Here is a 25,111-nt window from a genome sequence, read left to right on the forward strand (position 1 = left end):
ACCTTGACCTCGTACTTCTGGGTTCCAGAATTGTGAGAAAATAAACGTCTATCGTTCAAGCCACCCAGTCTAAGGGACTTCGTTGCGGTTGCCCTAGTAAACTAGTACAGACGCCAAGGACTGGCTGAGGTGCTTGAGGGAAGCCTTCAGAAAGAAAGAAAATACAAATTGAACCAGAAAAGGGGAACAGCAAATGAGAGCTTTCGAAACATCAAAACACTGATTTTGATTGTTCAGAGACAGCTAAGAAGACATTACATTTATGAAACCAGAGAAGCAGGCTTGAAAAAGGAACACTTAGAGAACAAAAAGAGGCTGCTGAAACTTAAGGCATGATCGCTAAAATTAAAAATCATCAGAAGGTTGTTAAATAGCATGAAAGGAATACTCTGGAAGCACAAATAAATGAGAAAGAGGGGAAAAAAATGAGAGATGTGATATTTCATTCTACGAAGTATCGATATAACATCCAACTAGTGCAAAGGGTTCCAAAAGGTGATCAGAGAAAAGAGGAGAAAAGCATCAAATAAATAATACAAACATTTCCCCCAGAACTAAAAGGGCCCATAGGATGGCCAATGCGGTCGATGCAAAAAGATCCTAAAAACTTCCAGAGGCAGGAGAAACAGGTGACATATACGAGAAGGAGAAGCAGAATGAGATCAAATTTCTCAACAGCACTGTTGGGTTCTGAAAAACTGCAGAGAAATGGCTTCAAAATTCTGTTAAATGATATTCCAGCTAGATTTCTATATCTAGTCAAAATTTAATAAAGCTTGAGAGTAGAATAAAGATGTTTTCAAAAACAAATTACACTCCTTGCCTTCCTTTTTGGGAAACTATGTGTGGATTGTAAGTGCCAACAAGACAAAGAATAAACAAAGAGCACAAGGACCCAGGGTAGTGGATTCAACCCAGGAGAGACGCAGAGCAGTCTCGGAGGGCAGGTGTGAAGTGGGCTTAGGGTGCAACCAGCAGAGATTGGAACAGAAGCTGGTGTTGAGCTCCGGGCGCTGCACCCCTACCCCACAAAGGAGATGGGTCCAAAGGATATCAGATTTGATGAATTATTTGGGGGTGGGGAAGTGCAGGTAGATGATCTCTATGATGGTAAAAACTAAGGAACGATATTGATAGAGTGATGAAGATGTAACCACTGATAACTGTATTAACCAAAAAAAAAAAAAGTCACATAGATTTATTGGAAAATAAGCTAAAAAACATAGAAGCCATGTAAGAAAAATGAAGTCGGTGTATAATATAGATAAACCAAGAAAGAGAAGTCTGAGAATATTATTTAAAATGTGAAGGTAACCGTCATAAGAAACAGATTAAAGAGTCTCTTGTTTTTAGGGAGTTGAACTGGGGTTGGGGTCAGTGTGGGAATTGGGAAGGGCCTGCTGACTTTCTTTTAAGATTTTGTTTTTATTTTATTTTTTATACGTATGTATTACTTTGATAAACGTTTTTGAAGCAAAGATTTTAAAAAAAGATTGAAAATGAAAACAAGATGTGAAAATAAATCAAACAGCATCAATACTGGCAAACACGCGAACATAGATGCTCCCATCCCTGTCCCTTTAAGTCCCCTGATGTCCTGACTCCTGGGAAAAGTAATCAGTGAAACGAGTCTCATGCTCTCCAGGTCCCTCCTGGGTCCAGGTCCCTCTGGCATGGGTTTTCCTTCTCATGCTCCAATTCTTCCCAAGTGACTTCCTGGCACTGGAACATTTAGCATCATCTCGCACTTTTACCCTTTCTCGGACTCGAGGGAAGAATCTGGCTTCTACAGTTTTGACCTTGGCCCTTCCCTAGGAACAAGCTTGCACATCCACTGTGGTTCTTACTGCTCTTGTTCATGTAGGAAACCCATACTGCTCAACAGAACCCAGTGGCCATAACGGCTCCACGGCCTCAAACCACCAGAAAGAGACCTGAACACACCTGGGCACAATGCCTTAGGCAGTGGTGGGCACCTGTTCCCCCCTACTGCCAAAGGCTCACAGCCAAGTCCATGCCCCAGAATGACCTCTGGCTGAGGTAAGCTGCTTTGCCCAAGGTTCCCCCTCCCTGAGGGAACTCACGCTTAAAGACTGGTCGATGGGTGGAAGCCTCTTGTCTCACTTTGGGATGACTCTGAAGGCCCCTCCGGCCCAGAGTTGCCCACGGGACTGGCAGGGGCCCCTCAACCACATCACACTCCAACCTCTTCCTCTGCTTGACCCATTTCCCTCACTTTGGAAAGCCAAACCCACGTCAATAAAGTGCTTCCATGCAAATCTCAGAGTCCGTTTTCTGGGGAACTCGAACTACAAGAGTTGGTAGTAGGAGTGGTCCTGGGAAACGGTCTAAAATGGGGTTTAGGGGCTGGGTCACCCTTAGCTGACTTCCCTGAGGACCCACTGCTGGTGGAAAGGCAGCATTCTGATAGCCCCTTAATGAAGCAGTTTCCTCACTAAAACTTTGCTGTGGTGACCTGGGGTGGAATCCTGGCGGAAAGGAGTGTTCTGGTTGGCACATTTGAGAGATGAGGGCAGGGACTGGTCACCACAAGTACCATGGAATCAGCATGGTTGTAGTTGAGGCTGTGGACGCAACTGAGAAAAGTGATGGAAAGCTGAGGGTTATTCGTCCCCCATTTAAGGCAAAATATCTGAGTCCGAGGGCCTCCTTAGCAGGGTATAAAAAGACTCATCCCTACAACCAAAGGGCAAGAAAGCAGGGCTTGATGAGGGCAGCTGAGCTGCAGGGAAGGGAAGGTTGATTCTCACCTTGGCTAGTGTCAACCCAGGAAAGGAGGGAGACCGAGCCTCGGGATGGGAGTGTATGGGTGGAGACACGCCGGAAACCCCAGACCCACCGGACACTCTGGACCCACAGCAATGGCCCCTCCTCTCCACGAAAGGCTAGCTCTCCTCCTCTCCTTGAAAATAACACAGCGGCCTCCGTTTCAAAAGGCAACACCTGCCCTCCCTCAGGGTCACCTCTCAAGTCCGCTCCTGGCCACCAGGTTAGTAACGAGGACAAAGTCATAACATAGCTTGGCCGGGAATGTGTGAGGCCCCCTCTGTTCTCCCAGAACTGCAGGGCCCAGGCGTCACCACCCACTGGAGTCAGGGGCCTGTGCCTGGGCTGAGTCCTGAGGATGCTCGGTAAAGGGAGGGGACATAAAGCTGGATTCGGGAGAGTTTATCAGTATGGGAGCGTTCCCCTAGGACACAGGATCTAACGTCCTGACAAAGATCCTGGTTGCACAATAAAGGCTCATTGACTGAATGAATAACACTCTAAAAACGAAATATTTAATTATGCAAAGAAAATGTATCGAATGTGTAAGAGAAGAAGATAAGTTCTAACTAGGGGAAATGGATGGAGTAAAAGAACTGAAAAGAGAATGAAGCTGTTTTAACATATTACCACCACATCTTCCTATTAGTGTCTAAATTTTGAGAGACATCTGTTTTGATTTTCTCCAAAACCCAAAAGCAATTAGAAACTAGTGAAAGAAGAAAATAGGTGAGGGGAGGCCACCAAGTTTACTATACAAAACATACACATGAATTCGTATGATAGAATTATTACTGAAAAATAAAATAAATCCATACTCTAGAAAGATTCTACCATACTAAGAAAATTTGGGAAAGAATAGATACATGCATATGTCTAACTGAATCACTTTGCTGCACACCTGAAACTAATACAACACCGTAAATCAACTCTACTCCATTATAAAATAAAAATTTTCTTACAAATTAAAAAAAAAAGAAAATTGGGGGAAAATTTTCTTTAGATATGAACACTTATAAAAATATCCCTCCCCCCCAAATTTCTTATTTTACTAATATCAGTTGTCTTATTTTGCATTTTCTTAAAGCAGAGCTCCTATTAGTTCTCTGGAATATGCACCTCATCTCTCCCCCTCCCGCCCCCAACACCCTCCCCACACTCCCACAAAACGCAGAAAACCTCTCCTACCCAGAGATAGATCCCGCAGCTCTGCGATTGGCTCTTCGACTCTGTATTCTCAGAAGGAAACCATGTTCAATTATTTCCTTCACTAAAACTCATATGCTAGAAAAATACAGAATTAAGTTGTTAAAAAATATTTCAGTGATGATTTGTATGTATAGCAAACAAAATTTTAAATGCATTCAAAAAAAAAAAAAAACCTGAGAGTTAATGAAAAGAATCCAGTAAAGCAAAAAAGAACGCTGCCGGTAGTCACTAACACATGTGCACACGCACACCGAGAAACCAAAGCCCTAAAATAAATCTGGATTTACAGTCACTGAGTTTTAAAGTGTTCGTTTTTAGAGCCAGGAAAACATGACCATGCTTTAGATAATGTCACAACTAATTTTTCTGCAAATAATCCGTATTTGTAATCCCTTGCTTTCCAAGAACAATCTTAATACCGATCTCCATACAAGATCTCTGACTTTCTGATACTACCAAGAGTTTTTTTTTCTATTTCGCTTTTTGAATAAGTAATACGTTCTCTTTGTATAAATCCTAAGAAGTACAAAGGGTGTATGTTTGTGGTATACACTGAGAATTGGCCCTGATTTTCAAGAACTAAAGTTATTACGATGCCCAGTAAGCCTCTAAGGTGGCATAACCCAGCCCGAAAAATCTGATCTTCTTAATCCTAATCCCCAGAGCCAGCATCCCATTCAAGATTCCGTGATTTGATGCACTGCTCCCACTGATTCTAGGTGGAAGGACAGCCCTCCCATCTTTGTTCCCACTTTTCAGCAGACTGAGTCCAGCCACATACCACTGAGAAAACCACTGGCTGCTCTCTAGTTGTATTCTCCAAGCTGAGTCATAGGCGGAATTAGGCAGGAGTCTACACTGAATGATCTGGAAGATGGAATTTTTTCCTGAATGCGTTCTGAGCAAATAACTTGACTGTGCTGGGTACCCTGCCCCGCATGGCAGGGCTCAAAACACAGGCGGCCCCAGGCTAACTCACAAAGCCCTGTGACATCACACAGCTCCTCACCAGCCCCAGAGGCCCCTGCCCGGGAGCTCCAATCAGCGGGCAGGATCCAGGAATTCCAAAGTTCAAAGGGTCTTTCCAGAAAGTCTTAGAATTCTCTCTCCTCAGCTGAGGAAATAGGAAAAACCTAGCATTGGGCAAGTCAAAATCCTAGCCTTCTCTAGGGCAAGCCTTGTTTTTGCCTCTTCTGAAATAAACTTAAGAAAACAAAGAAGTTTTCAGAATACCTCAAGAGACAGAGATAAGCCAAAGAGTTACTGGCTGCCTTTTTATTTCTTACCCTGTATTACTCAACTTTAGATATTAGTACCTGAATTCAGCCAAAGGCTAGCAAAATTTCTTCTTTCTTAACGTGTCTGAGCAGATCCGACCCTCCCCCCATGAAAGGGGCTGACTCAGTGTTTTGCCTGGGACCAGCCATCTGCTGGTATATGAGAGGAAGGGAGTGGGCTGCGGTTTTGACACCTCTCCTGGGGCAGATACGACAGCCAGTTATAAACCTCCAAGCATGACTTCCAATCTCCTTTAGACAGGCTCTAAGGGAAGGTGCTTTTTTGTACTTTTATAATAATATTAAAAGGTAAGTTTTTATTCATAGTAGCCCCCAACTGGAAACAACCCTAATGCCATCAACAGGAGAATGGATAAATTGTGCTTCTACAGGTAACAGAACGCAAAGCAGCACTGAAATGACTGAGCCACAGAGCCACACAACAGGATGAACGCCCAGACGTGACACTGATAGAAGCCAGACACAGCCTATAACCCTAATTCTATGAGGCTCTAGAAGAGGCAAAACTAATCCAGAGTGATGGTGGTCAGAGTGGTGATTACCTCTGGGAGGGGGCGGGAATGCCTGCTTCTGAGAGAGGCCCAGGGTGAGCCTTTTATAGGGCCGGACACGCCGTATCTTCTTGATCTGAGTGAAAGCCTCACAGAGCCTACATATGCAGTCACTGGGCTGTTCACTGAACATTGTGCCCTCCACTGTGTGCATGTTATAGCCTCACAGCCTGAAGGAAAAAAAAGTGAGTTGGCCCCAGTTTTGGACAAATTTATCACAGGAGTTTTGCAAGCATTGCATGGTTGGTTTGTTGTAATAAAGTCAAATCTTTCCTTCTGAGAAAGGTGCACATACAATAGTTAGAATTTTATTTTATTTTTATTTTTTATTAAGATATAATTCACATAACACAGAATTCACCCTTTTAAAATATAACAGTTCAGAGGTTTTTTAGTATGTTCACAAAGGTGTGGGACCATCACCACTATTTAATTTCAGAACATTTTCCTCAGCTCAAAGAAACCCCATAACACCTGGCAGTCACACCCATTTCCCCTTCTCTCCATCCTCCATCAACCACCTATCTACTTTCTGTCTCTGAGAATTTAGTTATCCTGGACCTTTCATATAAACAGAATCACACAGCACGTGGTTCTCGCATCTGGCTTCTTTCACTGAGCATCGTATTTTCAAGGTTCGCCCACACTGCAGCACATGTCAGTACTCCATTCCTTTTTATGCTCAAATAATAATCCATTGTATGAAAATACCACATTTTGTTTATCCAGTCATCAGTTGATAAACATCTGGGTTGTTTCCACTCAGAATGGATCAAAGACCTAAGTGTTAAGAGATAAAACTATAGGACTTCCCTGGCGGTCCAGTGGTCAAGATGTTGCGCTTCCACTGCAGGGGGCCACGGGTTCGATCCCTGTCGGGGAACTAAGATCCCACATGGCACACGGTATGGCCAAAAAAAAAAAAAAAAGAGAGAGAGAGATAAAACTATAGAAACTCTTAGAACAGGGTAAAAGCTTCATGACATTGGATTTGGTGATAATTTCTTGGATATGACACCAAAGTACAGGCAATGAAAGAAAGATAAATCGAACTACCTCAAAATTAAAAACTTATGTACCAAAGGACACAATTAAGAGTGAAAATGCAACCCACAGAATGAGAGAAAATATTAAATAAACACCTATAAACCATACATCAGGATTGTCCATAGGAGTAGAAAAAGGGGACGTATTTCTCCACCACCTCCTGTTTCTAGTGGGTGAAGGTTTGTTCGCTCCGCCATGATTCTGAGTTGGGTATTCACAGCACTAAGGGGACAAGGGGGACAAAAGGGACCAAAGATGAGCTCTTCCGCGTGCACCAGCATGAATCAGTCGGGCATCATCACAGAACCAGTCACCTCCACAGTGGTGAGGGCAAGAGTATAAGGAATGAGGCAGAAGAGGCGCCCCATACAGGAGGCTGTTAGGAATTGTGTCACATAAACCGGGAGTAGGCAGAAATGAGCAAGCCAACCTTCACTTTTCTTCTCAAATCTCCAGCCTCCCCTCCCTCCTACCCTCATTCTCAGCTGGTGATGGCAGAGAACAGAGAAGCACTCAGATGAGAACTATTGGGTTGGCCAAAAATTCATGGTTTTTCCGTAAGATGTTACAGAAAAACCAAAAGAATTTTTTGGCTAACTCAACACCTCATTTTCTTTCCCTACCACCTATTCCACCAACCACCAATATTTGTATATATACTCTCTGCCTTTTCTCTGTTAGAAAAGGAAAAATGTCCCTGCTCTCCCTGGAGGCAAACCCACTGTTATGCTCAGAATCCCATCCTCTTGCCTTCTCAAGGGCTGACCTCAGACTTACGTTTGTCTCATCTTCCTGCATCACCAGTTTCTCCCTCTCCAATGAATCTTTTAGACTGTCACCAAAAAGAACACAAATAACAAATGTTGGTGAGGATGTGGAGAAAAGGGGACCTTTATGTGCTGTTGGTGGGAAATGCAAAAAGACACATGCACCCCAATGTTCACGGCAGCATCATTTACAACTGCCAAGACTTGGAAGCAACCTAAGTGTCCATTGACAGATGAACGGATAAAGAAGATGTGGTATATGGGTGTGTACACACACACACACACACACACACACACACAATGGAATACTACTCAGCCATAAAAAAGAATGCAATATTGCCATTTGTAGCAACATGGATGGACTTGGAGGGCATTACGCTAAGTGAAACAAGTCATACGGGGAAAGACAAATACTATATGAAATCACTTATATGTGGAATCTAAAAAATACAGCAAACTAGTGAATATAACCAAAAAGAAGCAGACTCACGGATATAGAGAACAAACTAGTGGTAACCAGTGGGGGGTGGGAGGGGCAATATAGGGGTGGGGGAGTGGGAGGTACAAACTACTGGGTGTAATAAGATAGGTTCAAGGATGTATTGTACAACATGGGTATTAGAGCCAATATTTTGTAATAACTGTAAATGAAGAATAACCTTTAAAAGTGTATAAATTTTATTTTTTTAACTTACAAATACCCTTCCTTGACCCTTTGTCCCCTTCCAGCCACTGTTCTCTTGGAAAATCTTGGAAGAGGTCTTCATGGGCACTCTCTCCATCCCTCACATCCATTACTCCCTGCAGTAAAAGTTACATGAGGTCTCCAGGCTGGCTCTCCTCTCATTCCTGGGCAAGCAGGAAGACTTATAGCCCTTAGCAGTTTAGAGGGGCCATGCTCCTTGTTCTGGCCAGACGGCTGTGGTCCAGGGGATTTAAGAGTAAGTAAGAGGTCCCCCCCCACCAGCTCTTTTCCTGAAGAGCGACCTTTGAAGTCTGCTAGATGGCATAGCTACAAGACGGAGGGTGTAGATACCACAAGGTATAGTTACAAGATACCGGATGCACAGGAGGCCTAATTTAAGCAACATATGAACATTTGGGTTAAGCCCCTGAGACTTCAAGGTGCTCTGTTATCCCTGCCTAATCTAATAATACTCTTAACTATACACTCTCCAAATCGACCTGCTCAGTCTCCTATCCCTACCACTTCGTTAGAACACTCTCATCCAAGTCACCAACGAACACCGGCCAAATCCAGTAGTCACTGTTATGTCCTCATCTACTGGCCTCTCAGCAGATACCGCAGGGTTGGTCACTTCCTCCTTTTTCAAACAGTCTCTAAACTTGGCTTGCCTGAGCATACTCTCCTTTGGTTCTTCTTCGCTGGAGTTTCTTCTTTTTCTCAGCCTCTAAAATCGGAGCGCTGTGGGGTTCAGTCCTGGATCCTCTATTACCATTTATTTGCACTTTGTCCCAGATGACCTCAGTGATCCTTAGAGAGGAAATACCATTTGTGTGCACTGACACCCCAATTCATACCCCCATGTCCTACCTCTCCACCGAGTCCTAATATTTATCCAACTGTCTAAGCATCTCAAACTTAACAAATCCAATTAAAATGAAACTTCTAAGCTATAATAGTCTTTGCTTAGCCCATGGCCACCCAGCTAGCGGTTACATTCTGACCTCCTCTAGGTCCCTCGGGGCTTCTCCTGGGTGCTTCTGGGTCCTCGGAGTGGGTGTGAGTCATAGGCTGGAAAGTATTCCTCCTTCAACCAGAACATCTCTGCCTTTATCTGATTAGCTTCCACTTAAGGCTTCATTTGAGGGAAAAAAAAATTCCTCATCTAAGAAGCCATCTGCAGAGCCAGTGAACAATTACATGATTCCGGGGCTTCCCTGGTGGCGCAGTGGTTGAGAGTCCGCCTGCCGATGCAGGGGACACGGGTTCATGCCCCGGTCCGGGAGGATCCCACATGCCGCGGAGTGGCTGGGCCCGTGAGCCATGGCCGCTGAGCCTGCGCGTCCGGAGCCTGTTGCTCTGCAACGGGAGATTCCGTTCAGTTTGAAAAATGCCAATATAACCTCTCTGAGCCTCAGCTGTCTGATCTCTAAGCGGGGAGAGTAGTGTTGACCGCCTAGGGTGGCTGTGTAGGTGAAGTATCTAGAGGAGTTTTTAGGCACATTGTAATTAGAAGAAAATCCACAAGAGGGGAACCGGCGAACAATCAGGGAAGGGCCGTGTAATAACACTGAAGGACGGTCTTTCCAGGGAAACTGGGTAAAGGTCTGACATAAAGTTTGGTTGAGCTATTATCACGGGGATGCTTGCTGTCCATTTATTGCAAAACCAGTAGTAGCTGCCGATGGTGCTTTCCTACCAGCCTGTGAGCTCCAGGAGTGGAGAGGTTATTTCTTATTAATCTTGGACTCCAGCACACAGCTGGGAATCCTGCCCTGAATCTGGGAAACAGCAGTGTGATGTGAAGTGGAGGGCGCCCACTTCTACACCTGCAGGGAAAGGATGCTAAAGAAGCCAAGGTGCAGGACTTCCCTGGTGGCACAGTGGTTAAGAATCCACCTGCCGATGCAGGGGACATGGGTTTGAGCCCTGGTCCAGGAAGATCCCACATGTCACGGAGCAACTAAGCCTGTGCGCCACAACTACTGAGCCTGCGCTCTAGAGTTCGTGAGCCACAACTACTGAGCCCAAGTGCCACAAATACTGAAGGCCGTGTGCCTAGAGCCCGTGCTCTGCAAGAAGAGAAGCGACCACAATGAGCAGCCCGTGCACCGCAACGAAGAGTAGCCCCCGCTCGCCACAACTAGAGAAAGCCTGCGTGCGGCAACAAAGACCCGACGTGGCCAAAAATAAATATAAATAAATTTATAAAAATAAAAAAGAATCCAGGGTGTAAAACACTGTGAATCAACTCCACTTCAATAGAAAAAATAAATTAAAAAACCGCTGTAGAGCAGAAATTAACACAACCCTGTAAATCAACCCTACTTCAATGGAAAAAATAAATTTAAAAATTGCTGTACACCAGGAATTAACATAACCCTGTAAATCAACTCTACTTCAATAGAAAAAATAAATTTAAAACACTGCTGTACAGCAGAAATGAACATAACCCTGTAAATCAACTCTAGCCAAATGAAGCTAGTTCCCCTGGATAAGTAATACCAAAATTGCTTTTGGTAGACGTTAATCATTGGCCTCTTGGTGAAATGATCAGTTTTGTCTTCAATTACTCAAAAAACATAAAACTTTGGTTCTGGGATGCCCAAAACATCTGCCTGACAAAGATGCTCTAAAAATGAGAATTACATAAACTCTAGGGCCTTAGGTCAATTATTCAAAAATATTGATTATTTAATAGAAACAGTCTATTTGAAGCCTTTTGATGTTGGTAGCTTGGTTCACGTGCCAAATAATAAACTTTTAAACAGCATTATTCACAATAGCTAAAACATGGAAGTAACCCAAGTGCCCATCGATGGATAAGGGGATAAGCAAAATGTGACATGTCCATCCAATGGAATATTATTCAGCCTTGAAAAGGAAGGACATTCTGTCAATATCATAGAGAGAGTCAAAATCATAGTCAAAATCATAGTCAAAATCATAGAGAGAGAAAGCAGAATGCTTGCCAGGGGCTGGGGAAGGAGGAGGGGAGTGGGAAATGAATTGTTGAGTTTTACAAGATGACAAGAGTTATAGAGATGGACGTGCTGATGGTGGTACCACACGATAATAGTATTTTATACCCCTGAACTGTATACTTAAAAGCGGCTAAGAGGAAAATTTTTATGTGCATTTTACCACAAATAAAATTGAGGAGAAAAAGTACCTTAAGGTGATTGATATCCTTTGACTCCTGCTAAGAAAACATCACCCTCATCCACTGTGCTCCTCGTGTGCTTTTTAAAAAGTGGTTTCATTTCCACACCGCACTTTCTGCTTCCTGTCGACGTCCTGTAACACTTGTTAACTTTCACTTCGGGTTTGCTTTGACTGCTCTATTTTGGATGTCATTTTCTTTTTAAGTAAACATTAACCACTCTAATCCATATTTTTGACTTAGTAAAAACAAAAGCAAGAAAACACCATAGCACTTGTTTCCCTTTAATTCAAGTAGATGTCCAGTATGAGATATGTCAGGCTCTGGTGATTTTTGGATTACTTTACTCCCTCTCTCACTTAAGAATAAAAGGGGGAAGTTTTATTAGAAAATACACAGAGCCATGTGCCCCAAAGGACTAGGTCAAACCTACAGGGTGCACACAGCTCCACAGGAGCACAGAAGCAATTCATCGCTCCTTTGGGGGCTGAACAGAGAAGAGCTGTAGAATACGTTTCCTCCTTCCTCTTTTCTTCCACCCGACTCTTATATTCTCTTGGTTCCAGTCAGATACAGGCACCACCTTCTCGCACTGACATGCAGGTCAGCTGCTCCAGGAGGAGGGTGAGACAGAGATGGCTTTCTGCAATGACCTAAAATGATCACTGGTTCCTAGTAATTGAAAGGAAAACTAATACCTGATTTTAAAAATAAAGTTTTCCAATACCATCTTCTAACAGTGAAGTCTTAGGGATCTAGATGCCTTTCATTTTTGTTTTTCTCACTCCCTTCTTACTACCTGTTCATTTTATTGTTTTTCCCTATTTATCCCTTAATGTAAATAGACTCTTTTGCATGTATGATGACTTTCACATACATATATGTGTGTATGTATATATATATAACTGAATATATATAATATATATATTATATATATAACTGAATATATATATATAACAGAATATATATATTCAGTATATATATATAACTGAATCACTTTGCTGTACACCTGAAACATTATGAATCAACCATACTTCAATTTAAAAAAAAAATCCCAGTTGGGAATCAAAACGCGGAAGAGGGCTACCTGGCATCTTGAGCATCATTATTGAAATCTATAGCACGGGAAAAACGAACCCTCCTACGTTGTTGGTGGGAATGTAAACTGGTACAACCATTATGGAGAATAGTATAGAGGTTCCTTAAAAAACTAAAAACAGAGCTACCATATGATCCAGCAGTCCCATTCCTGGGCATATATCCAGAAAACACAAAAACTCTAATTTGAAAAGATACATGCACCCCAATGTTCACTGCAGCACTATTTACAATAGCTAAGACATGGAAGCAACCTAAATGTCCATCGACAGATGAGTGGATAAAGAAGAAAGAATGAAAAAATGCCATTTGCAGTAACATGGTTGGACCTACAGATCATCATACTAAGTGAAGTAAGTCAGACAGAGAAAGACAAACATATGATATCGCTTACAGGTGGAATCTAAAAAAATGATACAAATGAACTTATTTACAAAACAGAAACAGACTCATAGACATAGAAAACCAACTTAACGGTTACCAAAGGGGAAGAGGAGGGGGAGGCATAAATTAGAAGTTTGGGATTAAAATACACACATTGCTATATATAAAATAGATAACCAACAAGGACCTACTGTATAGCACAGGGAACTATATTCAATATCTTGTAATAGCCTATAATGGAAAAGAATCTGAAAGGAATATATATATATATTTATATTTCAATAAAAAATTTTTTTAAAGGTAAAAAGAAAAAGTAGTACAATCCTTTTGTGAACGATTTGGCAACATGCAGAGAAGCTGAAGTAAACCAAACACAACGAGCCAGCAGTGCGCCCAAGAGAGGTTCACACGTATGCAGGAGGCAAGTAGAAGACTCTCTGGTACAGTACTGTTTGCTGTGAGGAAAGCGCCAAACAATCTGAATACTTCAGAATAAGAGAATTGGTAAACATATGGTGGTATTCATACAAGCGACAGAATACAGAAGAGAATGACTGACTTGGAGCCACAAAGACAAACTTCAACAGCGTAACAGGAGAAGAGCAGATTGCCAAAGAAAACCACCAGCATCATAACGTCCTCATAAAGCTAAAAAAAAGTAAAATAATAATTTGTATTGTATTTTTTTAGGTTAATTTCATTTTTTTATGGAGGTAATTGTGGATGTACAATGTTGTGTTAGTTTCAGGTATACGGCAAAGTGATTCAGTTATACATACATATATATCTATTCTTTTTCAGACTCTTTTCCCTTGTAGGTTATTACAAAATATTGAGTATAGTCCCCTGTGCTATACAGTAGGTCCTTGTTGGTTGTTTGTATTGTATTGATACACATATAATGCAGAGAAGTATAAAAGTATGTACAGGAGTAATAAATACAAATTCAGAATAATGGTTACCTTATTCTGTGTGTATGTAGAGAGGGATGTACAGAGGGGTCCTCAACTGTATCTACCTTATTTCTTAAAAGATCTAAAGTAAATATGGGGCAAAATGGTAAGATTTGATAAAGCTAGTGTGTGGGTGCATGGGTATTTTTATATTATTCTCTATACACTTTTTATAAGTTTGTAATATTTTGTAATAAAACCAGTGAAAGGTCCTATTCAACTCATAGGATTCACAGAAATCGATTCCTTATAATCCGTAAGATTCTTCGTCATATCTATTAAAAACAATTGCTGTTTTATTTCATTGATGGCCCACAAGAGGGAGACCTAGAACGATTCAGGGACCAGATGAGAAATGTATATAAAGACAACTGGCATCTTGGGGAGCGTGGCCGGAACCCCGCGGAAACCAGGGTCTGTCGAGGCTCTGTCTGGCCTCTGTCTAAGGCAGGACAGACACATTCAGAAACCTGCAGAGGGCTTCCCTGGTGGCGCAGTGGTTGAGAGTCCGCCTGCTGATGCAGGGGAAGCAGGTTCGTGCCCCGGTCCGGGAAGATCCCACGTGCCGCGGAGCGGCTGGGGCCGTGAGCCATGGCCGCTGAGCCTGCGCGTCCGGAGCCTGTGCTCCGCAACGGGAGAGGCCGCAACAGTGAGAGGCCCGCGTACCGCAAAAAAAAAAAAAAAGAAAAATCTGCAGAGCAACCACTCATGGTAAAGAAGACACATTGCAGGATGCGGTCCTAAAGCGAACGGCGTTTTTAAAAAACACAATTTAACGAGATGTTTGCAGAGCGAAGAGCACGCGACAGCAAGAGGAAACTGGAATAACAGTGCAGGCAAACGTGGGGGCCCACAGTGTCCTCTGGAGCCTGTGGCCAGGTGCTCGGGGTCTGCTCCCCTGGAACAGCACAGAAAACCAGAAACTCCTGCCGCTTACCCAGGGAACACAGGAGAACTGCTCATCTACCTGTTTCTACCACAGCAGCTAGAAACAATACAGCTAGTGATAAGCATGGCTGTCCTATAGCTGTAATTTAAATTTACCATTATGAGGACCCCCTTTAAGATTTAAACTATGTATGATGACTTGCAGTTTTTTCCATTCATATTTCTGCTACTTACTTTATTCATTTGCAATTAGGTGCCCAAGGGTTTTAGTAAACATTGTGGAGGATACATACATTGATAGTCTCTTCACTGGGATCTTGGTAAACCATTACTTCTAGCCGTTACTAGTTAGTGCCTCTTCACCTCTGGGAGGGCAGGGACTCCCTAGTTACCCCAATAGCAATCTTATCTCCAGCAGCAAACGGTCTGCCTGCTACATCATTGGCACTCAAAACATGTTTGTTAAATTAATCTGTAGCCAAGTGTCCGTCGATAGATGATGGATAAGCAAAATGCGGTCTATGCATAAATGGAATATTTTTCAGCTTCCGAAAGGAGGGTATTCCTGGTACCTGCTACAACATGGATGAAACTGAGGGCATGAAATAAGCAAGGCACAAAAAGACAAATACTGTGTCATTCCACTTCTATGAGATACTAGAGTCATCAAATTCATAGAGACAGGAAGTAGAATGGAGGGTGTCAAGGCCTGGGTGGGAAGTGGAGGAGGAATGGGGAGTCAGTGTTTAATGGGGACAGAATTTCAGTTTAGGGAGATGAAAACGTTCTGCAGATGATGATGGTGATGGTTGTACAACCTTGTGAATATACCGAAAGCTACTGAACTGCACACTTAAATATGGTTAAAATGGTCAATTTCATGTTACGTATATTTTACCACAACTTAAAAAAAATAAGGAAAGAAAATTAATGCAATAGAAGGGACATTGGAGAGGGTGAAATTCCCTCTGTTTAGGGTGGAAAGGCTCTGGGTGGTTCTAAACTAGATCAGTGGGTCATCGTGGCCCCATGGTGGGATCCGCAAAGCAGTGTGATTTGGGGTGTATCGCCTCCTCAGGGGGTCCTTCCGGAGGGAGGAGGGGACGGTCTGGAGCTCTCACCCCACCCCTCCCCCCAAACTCAGGAACCTGAGTCTGGCTCAGGGTGAAGCACACGGGTCCTGCTTCCCCCAAACACAGCCCCCAGGGGTCATCGTTCAGCTGAACACCAAGAGGAGAGGAGACCAGCAGAAACCAAGGGAGAGATGCAAGAAACCACCTCGCGAGTTGAAGTGTCACAAGTGAGCGGGGTCACAGAAACCGCCAAGCAGCCCGAAGGGTAGAGAGGGAAGGACAGAAAGGCCTTTGTGCCGAAGCGCGTATTGTAACTTTCTTCCCGCCGCCCAAACCTTCCCCGGCAAGGTTCCCAGCGGCACAGAATCACTGGTCACACCTGAGGAAGAATGGGTAACAGGGAGGAGACAAGAAAAAGAAACAAAGAACATCTGCAGGAAGAGTGAAAACCTAGCACATCTTCATCTTAAGAGACAGAAGCTGGCTTCTGCAACCCATGCTTCCGTGACTTGGATGTCGCCCCTGAGCCAGGTCCTAGCTTCTAGGACGCAGAACAAAGCGTCCTCAAAGGGAAGTTTATCACAGGGAGAAATCACAGTCCTCCAGAATTCTCAGAAAAAGGCGGCCACCTGCCCAATCCACTGGGAAAGGGTTTTTATTACACAATCATGGAATAACTATGACCCGAGAGCTGGCTTTTATCCCACGCGTCAGGCTGTTGCCCTATGAGGTAAGAGAAAATATGCGTATATATTGGTCTCTGCCCTGGGTTCCCGACACAAAGCTCCTAAAACCCTTGGAATTCCCTGGGTGATAGCAGTGATTAGAAGTTGGGAATATTCAGCCCCAGCTCCCCTGAGAGCACCCTCCTGAGAGGGCAGACAGGCTGGAAATGCAGTTAATGATCCATCATGCCTCTGGGATGAAGCCTCCATAAAAATCTCCAAAGTGTGGCATCTGAAGAGCCTCCAGGTTGGTGAACACGTGGCGGAGGGCTCAGCAGCCCTGCATCCCTTCCCATAAACCTTGCCCTTTGCGTCTCTTCCATATGGCTGTTCCCGAGCTGTGTCCTTTCACCATAAATTGGTAACCTGGTAAGCAGAATGTTTCTCTGAGTTCTGTGAGCTGCTCTAGCAAGTTAATTGCACCCAAAGTGGAGGGGTCATAGGAATCACTGATGGGCCAGAAACACAGGTGAGAACCTAGACTGTTGTCTGAGGCAGGGACGATCCTGTGGGACCGGGCCCTGAAGCTGTGGGATCTGACGCTATCTCCGGGTGGCGAGTATCAGAACTGAGCTAAACTGTAGGACACCCAGCTGGTGTGGCAGAGAATTGCTCGGCGGAAAAACCCCTACGTGTCTGGGGTCGGAAGCACTGTGAGTGTGGTGGGACAGAGGAGACAGACTGAGGTTTTCTAAAACATGCCCAGAAAGAGAGGGGGACCTGTCTGGCTGCCTTTGGAAGTATGGGCTTCATACTGGGGGGGTCCAGGGTCTCCACCCGAGACATAAGCAACCAGAAACCAGGAACAGCCACTGCCGTGACCGCCCCCCAGTCTTGACGCCTCCTTGGAGATTTAGGTCAAATGATACTTCTTGGTAATGCCTCCCCAACTTCCAGAGTTTGCTTTCTGGCCTCTGTTGCTGCTGGCGTGTTTTTTGTAGTTGCTGCACCAGCAGCTACCTTCCCGGGCTTCTGTTTGCCTTTTCCTGTCAGTCCCCCCCGCCCCCCCTCACCCCGCGATGGACCACGGCTTCCCGGGAAAGCTCTGGTGTTCCTTCACCTCAGGGACCATGGAGCTGAGAGCCTGGCGGCTCAGTGAATCTTGCCGAATGAACCAATGAATGAATGAGAACCGAAGGAGTTAGATTCTTCGATCAGGAACCCGAGAAAAGATCATTGTGTTATGAGCATCACGTTTGCATGATACACCTGGTAGCCAGGAGAACTGGAAATAGGAGAGGTGGTCCAGTTCTTCCTGTCTATCCCCGTATTTGTTCTTTAGGCAAAAGCAGTGCTTTGTGCCTTGAATTTCAGCGGGATTTGCTCCTTTGAGTCCTCTCGTGTGACACACGCTTCCCCAGCTCCCAGGCCAGTCTGAGGAAGGACGCTGCAGGATGTGAGGGTGATTACAACAAGCCCAGCAACCAGACCTTTGGATCCAAGCCTCGTCCAGAAGAATCCCAGGCATCTCGGTGTCCAAACGGCTCCCTGCATCTGATGGGCCCGGGTGGCACAAACATTCTCCCTTCAGCCCTTGAAGAGAGAGCTGTTCAGAGGTGCAGGCTCATGCGGCTGGGGCATCACCGTCTGCATTTCCCTACACCGACCCCCTCGTGGTGCTGTAGCTCAGAAGTGCACAGCCTCCATTCAAGGGGCAAAGGCACCCAAGAACCTCTAGCACAGAATCAAATGATCTTCATTATAACAGCACTTTGAATACACAGACATAAAGGGCTCTAAGTTTACAGAAGTTTGAACTCCTGTACTTTCTCCATTAGAGAAACAACTTTACAAACTAAAGCTCAAAACAATATAAAGCCACGTTAATTTGATGTGAGGGACGATGCTCTTTGGCTAAACCAGACCTCTAATGTTTAATAGCAAAAAAAAAAAAAAAAAAAAAAGCAGCTTTAGGTATGGTTTAATGTTTAACCTGCTTTAGTATTTCTGGCTCTAATACTAATGTGGAGGATGCTTTTCTTGTATCAGTATATTGCACAAAATGTCACTATTAACTGAAAGCCTTTGAGAGCTGGTTCAGGATTGTCAGACCTCGTATTTAACCAAATTCTGCCAGGCAGAATTTAAATGGGATGTTATTACAAACCGTAAAACTGTTGCTCATATAACAATAGAGTTAGCACGAGGCTATATTGAATTGTACCTTCAAGAGGTATCTCATTTAATATTGTAGGAATCAGGAACAGGAACTAATCACTAAAACTGGTTATTAATGCCCACAGAAAGAAAAAGACAGTTGTATTGTGGGCACAGGTTGTTGAAGGAAAGCGGCGAAGGCTGGAAGTGAAGTATTCGTGTAAGTTCAAGAACGGTCTGGCCATAACTCGAAGTTTCTTACTGTTGCGTTCGCTTTGTCTTCAGGTCAAAGTATCCAAACTGAGAGGAAACCTCGTTTTGCTCAGAGACGCAGCTCCTCACTGGGCTTCACTTGCTGCAAAGCTTTATCTACCCGTTAAGACTCCTGCGGCCCTTTTCTCAGGAGCCCTTCCCTCCACCATGGGCATCAAAGTTTCAGTGGATTCATCAGTCAAGAAAGTGACCCTTTTCGTATGAAAACGGCTTTCGACTGCAAAGTATCACGGCAAGAGTTTTAGCATACCAATTCTAAAATAATTTAAGATGCCGACAATATGATTTACCCCAAGTCCTGTGTGTTGGGGGACAATTTCAGGGGCAGGACACAGGCTTCTAATCAAATCTTATCCAATGTCCCCCCGTGGAGAACAGCACCCCAATGCCCTCCTTGGGGTGTGCCGTAGACTGTGTTACCGACAGTGGGGTCCGGCCGCTCGCCGCTCAAAAGCCAATGAAGAGACAAGGTTGGTGGTAAGGGAAGTGAATTTTGGATACTGGCACCCAGGGACAGGGAGGACAGACGCCTGTCCAAAGGCCGACGCGCCCCGACTGACAACCAGGGGGCAAGAGCCTTTATAGGCAGAAGGAGGGGGCTGCGTGCAGAAATAGCGCAGGCGCTCTGACAGGCATCTTGCAGTTGGCCCTGCGGTGGTCTGATCAGCGTCATCTTGGTTGTTTTAAGTACAGTTAATCTTCAGTTCCAGGGTCGGTTTGTTCCCATTTCCTTGAGGCCAGTTTTCTCGGAACTGTGGCAGCTTATGTCATGGCTACAGGCTGGTCATCACGTTAATTTCTTCCACCTGGTGGGGGTTTCCGTATCTACAAGACAGCTCACAGGACAGGGCTCAGAATATTATCTGTAGCCCTTGAGGAGGAACTGAAGGTCCTTGACTTCGCTTACTGACTAAACTATTATTGTTTTGTCCTATTTGTTTTCCTTTGCTTCTGTATCTTCTCACTTCTCTGATTAAACCTGTTCCTCGGCTAAAGTTTTTCCACAGACAAAAAGCAGGTGGACAGCATGAGCAGGGGAGGACCCTAGGGTCCTGCTCTGCTTCATTTGTGTCCCCCCCAAATTCATAAGCGGAAACCGAGTCTTGCAGTAGTAAATTAGACACTTTTTGGACGGAGATTCCAACACTGCCTGGTACTAACTTTATCCCCACTGTGATGATATTGCGGGGTGGGGGGGGCTTTGGGAGGTGACTAGGTCATGAGGGTGGAGCCTCAGGCATGGGATCGGTGCCCTTGTAAAGAGACCCCAGAGAGCTCCCCCTCCCTCTCTGCCACGTGAGGACAACGAGAGAAGACAGCGGTCTGTGAGCCAGGAAGTGGGCTCTCACCAGACACCAAATCTGCCGGCACCTCGATCTGGGGCACCACAGCCTCCAGAGCTGCAAGAAGTAGACATCTGGCGTTTACAAGCCCCCCAGAGTGGATCTGCCCAGAGCAGCCGAGGGCAGTCTTCTCCTGTCCCTGCTCCTCGAGTGGCCCCGGCTGAGCCGGATCAGGCGTCCCCGTCACCACCTCCCTTGCCCAGATCTGCAAGACGTGGGAGAATTAACGTCCCGATGCAGGGAGACATGTCTGTGAGGCACAGGGACAGGCCGAACAGTGCAGAGCCTCCTCCGCAGCCCCCCAGCACAGGTAAGGCCATGTGTGCCTTCCCAGGGTCCCGTGCAGAAGGACTGCCCGTCCAACAAGAGAGGGTCGCCTTCCCGGCGGCTCAGAGCCAGCAAGAAGCTCCCGGAACACTAGACTTATGTAAGTCCCCTCCCACTGCCCCAGTTAACAGTAGTTCAAGGATCTTTGCTGTGTACAAACCATCCAACTCTCAGAGGCTTGAAACAACAGCCGTTCAATTAGCTGGTGTGATCCTGCAGGTTGACTAGACTCGGCCGGGCGTCCACTTCCACGCAGCCTCCGTCAAGGCAGCAGCCGGTGGGCCTTCGGGAGGGCGGGCGGAGCCAGGATTCTGGGTGGCTCTTCTCTAGGCCTCTCCACGTGGCTTCTTCACATGGGTTTGCTTATGCGCAGCAGACTTCTCCCATGATGGCCCAGAGGTCCTGGGAGCACAAGAGAGGAGGCCCAGGTCTGCTACGGCCCAGCGCTGGAACACACAGCATCATTGCTACTAAGTCACAGGAGCAGCCCAGGTGTGGCACGGGCAGGGCGACACGGGGTGTGGAAAACGGGGGGTGGGCGGAGACTGGAGCGCGGAGAAGGGGAGTCCCTGGTGCTCACAGCTGGTGACAGCTGGTATCCTTGCCAAGATTCAAGTTCCAAACTCAGGTCAGCCTAACTTCAAACCCACGTTCTCAATGACTGCCAGGCTGGTCGTAACCCAGGACCTAAGAAGAGAGGGGCGGAGGCTAAACCAGTGTCCAGAGAGCTCAGGCCATCCTGCACTGAGGCTCACAGCCGATGCTGGGTCCACTTTTAAAACAGATTTTAGTTGTGCTCAGAGAAACAGGAAGGAGTGGGAGGCCCCCTGCCTGGGACAGATGGTGAAATGTAACAGATGAAAACACAGAGCCGCTGAAGTCTTATCTGGCTTCTATCCTTTCAGGGACCACGGTCTTCAAACCATGAAGGGCAGAACACACGCCAGCCTGACGGAGGCTGCATGACACATCAGACTTTGAGTCAGAAGACCTGGGGTTTGCCAAGCTCTACCCCGACCAGCTGCTCTAATGGGACCAAACCACACCCACCCTCTGAGACTGTGGCCTGGTTCCTAAGAAGAGAGGAGAAAAACAAGCCCGCAGGGTGTTCTGAAGGCTGAATGAAACGATGTGAGGATTAACGAGGTATCCTGGATCTCCCACAGAGCTAGGCTCTACCAGCCTTAACTGGGTCCACCTGAGGAGATCTCATCCTGTGACATGTTTTCATATTGCAAGCTTCATGATCAGATAAAACAAGGGAAAATTTGCTCCCAGCTTCAAATTAAGAGCTGGCCGGGAGTCCGAAATTTTAAGCTGAGAGCAAATTCTCACTGGTTATATTAGGACAGTTAATGGATTATGGGACCCTTGTTTCTGTTAACCATTCCCTTCTGTTAAAGTCTGACTCCTTCAAGGCTAATCTCATTCTCATCTCAAATTGCATTTCACACTTTCAGAGAGATGTTCTATTTCCGCTGGCCCGTCCTCCAAGTGAGCCTGGGGGCTTCCTGGCCGCCCTGCAGGGCGGTCACAGGACACTAGCTTTCTCTCCCAGTTCTGTGAAGCTGCTTGCAAGTCTGCTCGGCCCTGTGCAGCTGTTCTCTGCTTGGTTTCTGGGCCTCTAGCGGGCAGTCAGGATTTACAAACGCCCTGAAGCCAGGAAGGCGGAATTGAATGTCAGGCTCACTTCCCTACAGACCCCCTTTCTCTGGGTTCTCGGCCCCTCAGGTCCTGGCAATGGGCTTCCTTTCCTTTGCCTTTTATTTCCTACCATTTAGGGGGAAATAAGATCAAGGAAGCCCTATTTTTCTTGCACTCACGCGATTCCACTGGATTCCCGCCGGCTGCCCTGGCCTCCGGGTTCCTTCGGCCCTCAGCTCCTCCCCAGGTCGGCCACCCCATCACACGGCCAAACACTACCGCTTCTGAAACGTCAATCTCAGACACACACCGAGCATCACCTTTTTTTTTTGGCTTGCGTGATCTGGGATTTTAGTTCCTCCACCAGGGATTGAACCCGGGCCCTCGGCAGTGAACGCACGGAGTCCTAACCACTGGAACGCCAGGGAAGTCCCCTGGCCACCACCTTCTATCACAGCCCACTCGCCTGTACTCCTGTGTCAACAACTGTCCCCCCAGATGAGTCCTCTAGTCCGCAGCCCTCCTCTCTCCCCTTCCTGGCACCCCCATCCTCCTACTTCCCTGCTTCGAGGGGCCTAGATTTCACCATAACTGCTCCTTTGGGAACCTCCAACCCCCTTGCTCATTTCTCCTTCTGCTGAAGCCCAACTAGGATCAAACCCAGCCACCCCTCACCTACATCCGCTGCCTGTCATCACCGGAGGGACTGCTGAGCACACTCCTTCCACGTCAATTGCCAGTGGGCCCTGGACCAGCCTGACCCTCACTGCTGGACGCTGCTGGTGTGTCCACTTCCCTCTCTCTTAAGTCACACTTCACAGCTGTGCCTCCTAAAATCTGCCCTATACTCCCCCCACTTCCCCACTCTCACCAAAATCGATAGATGAAATACAGGCCATCAGATGGGAACTTGTCATCTTCCCAACACCAGTCCCATGAGGTCCCTCTGCACCTGCACCAAAAACATCCCAAAGGTCCCTCCTGTCACAATGATCGGCCCGTCCTGCTCCTCTGAAGCCCCCCTCCCCAAGTGTACGGGATGCTGGGCCCTCATGAGCTCACGGACCCCACTCCTGACGGCACCCCTTCCCTCCTGCGTTGCCAACTCCCCCCTCAGGTGAACCCGGCTGCCCCCCATCTTCACACAAACATCTTCACGCAAACATCTGCACGCAACCTCACACATCCTTTCAGCCTCCCCTGACGCCATCTCTGCACCCCACTTCCAAGTCTCAGAAAAAAGATGTCTCTACTTGCTGTTTTTTGTTTTGTTTGTTTTGTTTTGTTTTGTTTGGCCATGCTGTGCAGCTTTCGGGATGGGGATCTTAGTTCCCCAACCGGGGACTGAACCCGGGCCCAAGGCAGTGAAAGCGCTGAGTCCTAACCACTGGACTGCCAGGGAATTCCCATCTTCTTGCTCCGTCCCCACGCCGCCTTCAACCCAATCTAATTGTGCTTCTGCCCTACCATTTCACTGAAAAGAGTCTTTTAAAGTTGCCCATTATTTCCATGTTTCCAAAGCCAAACGGTCCACCATCTGTGAGCAGTGCGTGGCGGGGTTGATCACTCCACTCCTTTCCTGGAACAGAGCCTCCCCTGACTCGTGGGACAGCCCTGGCCGTGCTCTACTCCGCCCTCCTCACCAGGCAGCCCCTTCTCCTCTCCGTCCTCGCGGCGTCAGGACCCAAAGTTCTGTACCCATCAGGTTTCTCCTCTGTCTGCACCCTTTCCCTGGGTAACTGTCCTGGGTTGAAAAGCGTCCCTGCAAAAATTCCCATCCTCCCGGAACCTGTGAACGTGGCCTTATTTGGAAATAGGGTCTTTGGAGATGTCCTCAAGTTCAGATGAGGTCACGCTGGAGGAGGGTGGCCCTAACCCAATGACTAGTGTCCCTATAAGGAGAGGGAGATTTGGACACAGACACAAGGGAGGATGCCCAGTGATGAGAGGGCAGGAGTTGGGAGTGATGCTGCCAGCCAAGGATCACCCATGATGCAAAAACAACTGACCAGGAGCTCGAAGAGCCAGGAAGGGCCCTCCCTTGTAGCTTTCAGAGGGAGCACGGCTGTGCTGACACCTTGATTTCAGATTTCTGGCTTCCAGAACTGTACGTGAATACATTTCTGTTGCTTTGAGCCGTGCAGCTTGTGGTACTTGGTTACGGCAGCCACAGGAAACCAATTCAGCAGTCCTAGCCAGTCCCGTGACTCCATCCACCATCTCTGCCCGGCTGATTCTGAAACATCTAACTCCAGTCCAAACCTGGTATCAGAGTCCCATACAGGACTATTACCTGACCATCTGCTTGAGTCGCCTCCTGGATGTCAAAAGGCACCTCAAACTTAACATGGTTAAAAGAGAATTACTGAATACCCCTAAATCTGCTCCCCAAGAGTCCCCCTATTTCGTAAATGAAACCCATGCAGTTTCTCAGCCCTATCTCACTGTTTTCTTGTATCTTTAGCTCTACCATCTTTAATGCAAAAACCTTAATCCAGGCCACCATTATCCCTCAGGTGAACCATTTTCACTCAAGTGAACCGTCATCCCTCCCCTGGACCACTTCCTGTGTCCCAGCTTCTGCTCTTACCCTGCATGTACAGGGTATCCCCATACAGCTGTGGGGGTGATCGTTCTGCAGAGAAAGTCAGATTTGGCCACTCTCAATACCCTTGCAGTAAAAGGCAAACCCTTTATGAAGGACCACAGGCCCCGTGCTGCCACCTCCTGCCCTCCCCTGGTCTTTTCTCTGTCTGCTGACTAGCCTAAGCTCATTCCACCCTCGGGGCCCGGGAATTT

General features: G+C 46.3%; 1 protein-coding gene across 4 annotated transcripts in view; it reads right to left on the bottom strand.

Annotated features, from left to right (window-relative positions):
- GALNTL5 (polypeptide N-acetylgalactosaminyltransferase like 5) overlaps nucleotides 1-25,111 on the bottom strand; it is a 127,144-nt gene that overhangs the window by 71,621 nt on the left and 30,412 nt on the right. Inside the window, exon 1 of one of the 4 annotated variants that reach the window (XM_060305092.2) lies at nucleotides 7,670-7,688. The exons of the other annotated variants lie outside the window; for them this stretch is intronic. The gene's annotated coding sequence lies outside the window, so the exon portion shown is untranslated. Of the gene's footprint in view, nucleotides 1-7,669; nucleotides 7,689-25,111 lie in introns of those variants that run through there. 4 annotated transcript variants of the gene reach the window in all.

This window comes from Globicephala melas, chromosome 9 (genome assembly GCF_963455315.2).
Source record: "Globicephala melas chromosome 9, mGloMel1.2, whole genome shotgun sequence".
NCBI classification, from domain to species: Eukaryota; Metazoa; Chordata; class Mammalia; order Artiodactyla; family Delphinidae; genus Globicephala; species Globicephala melas.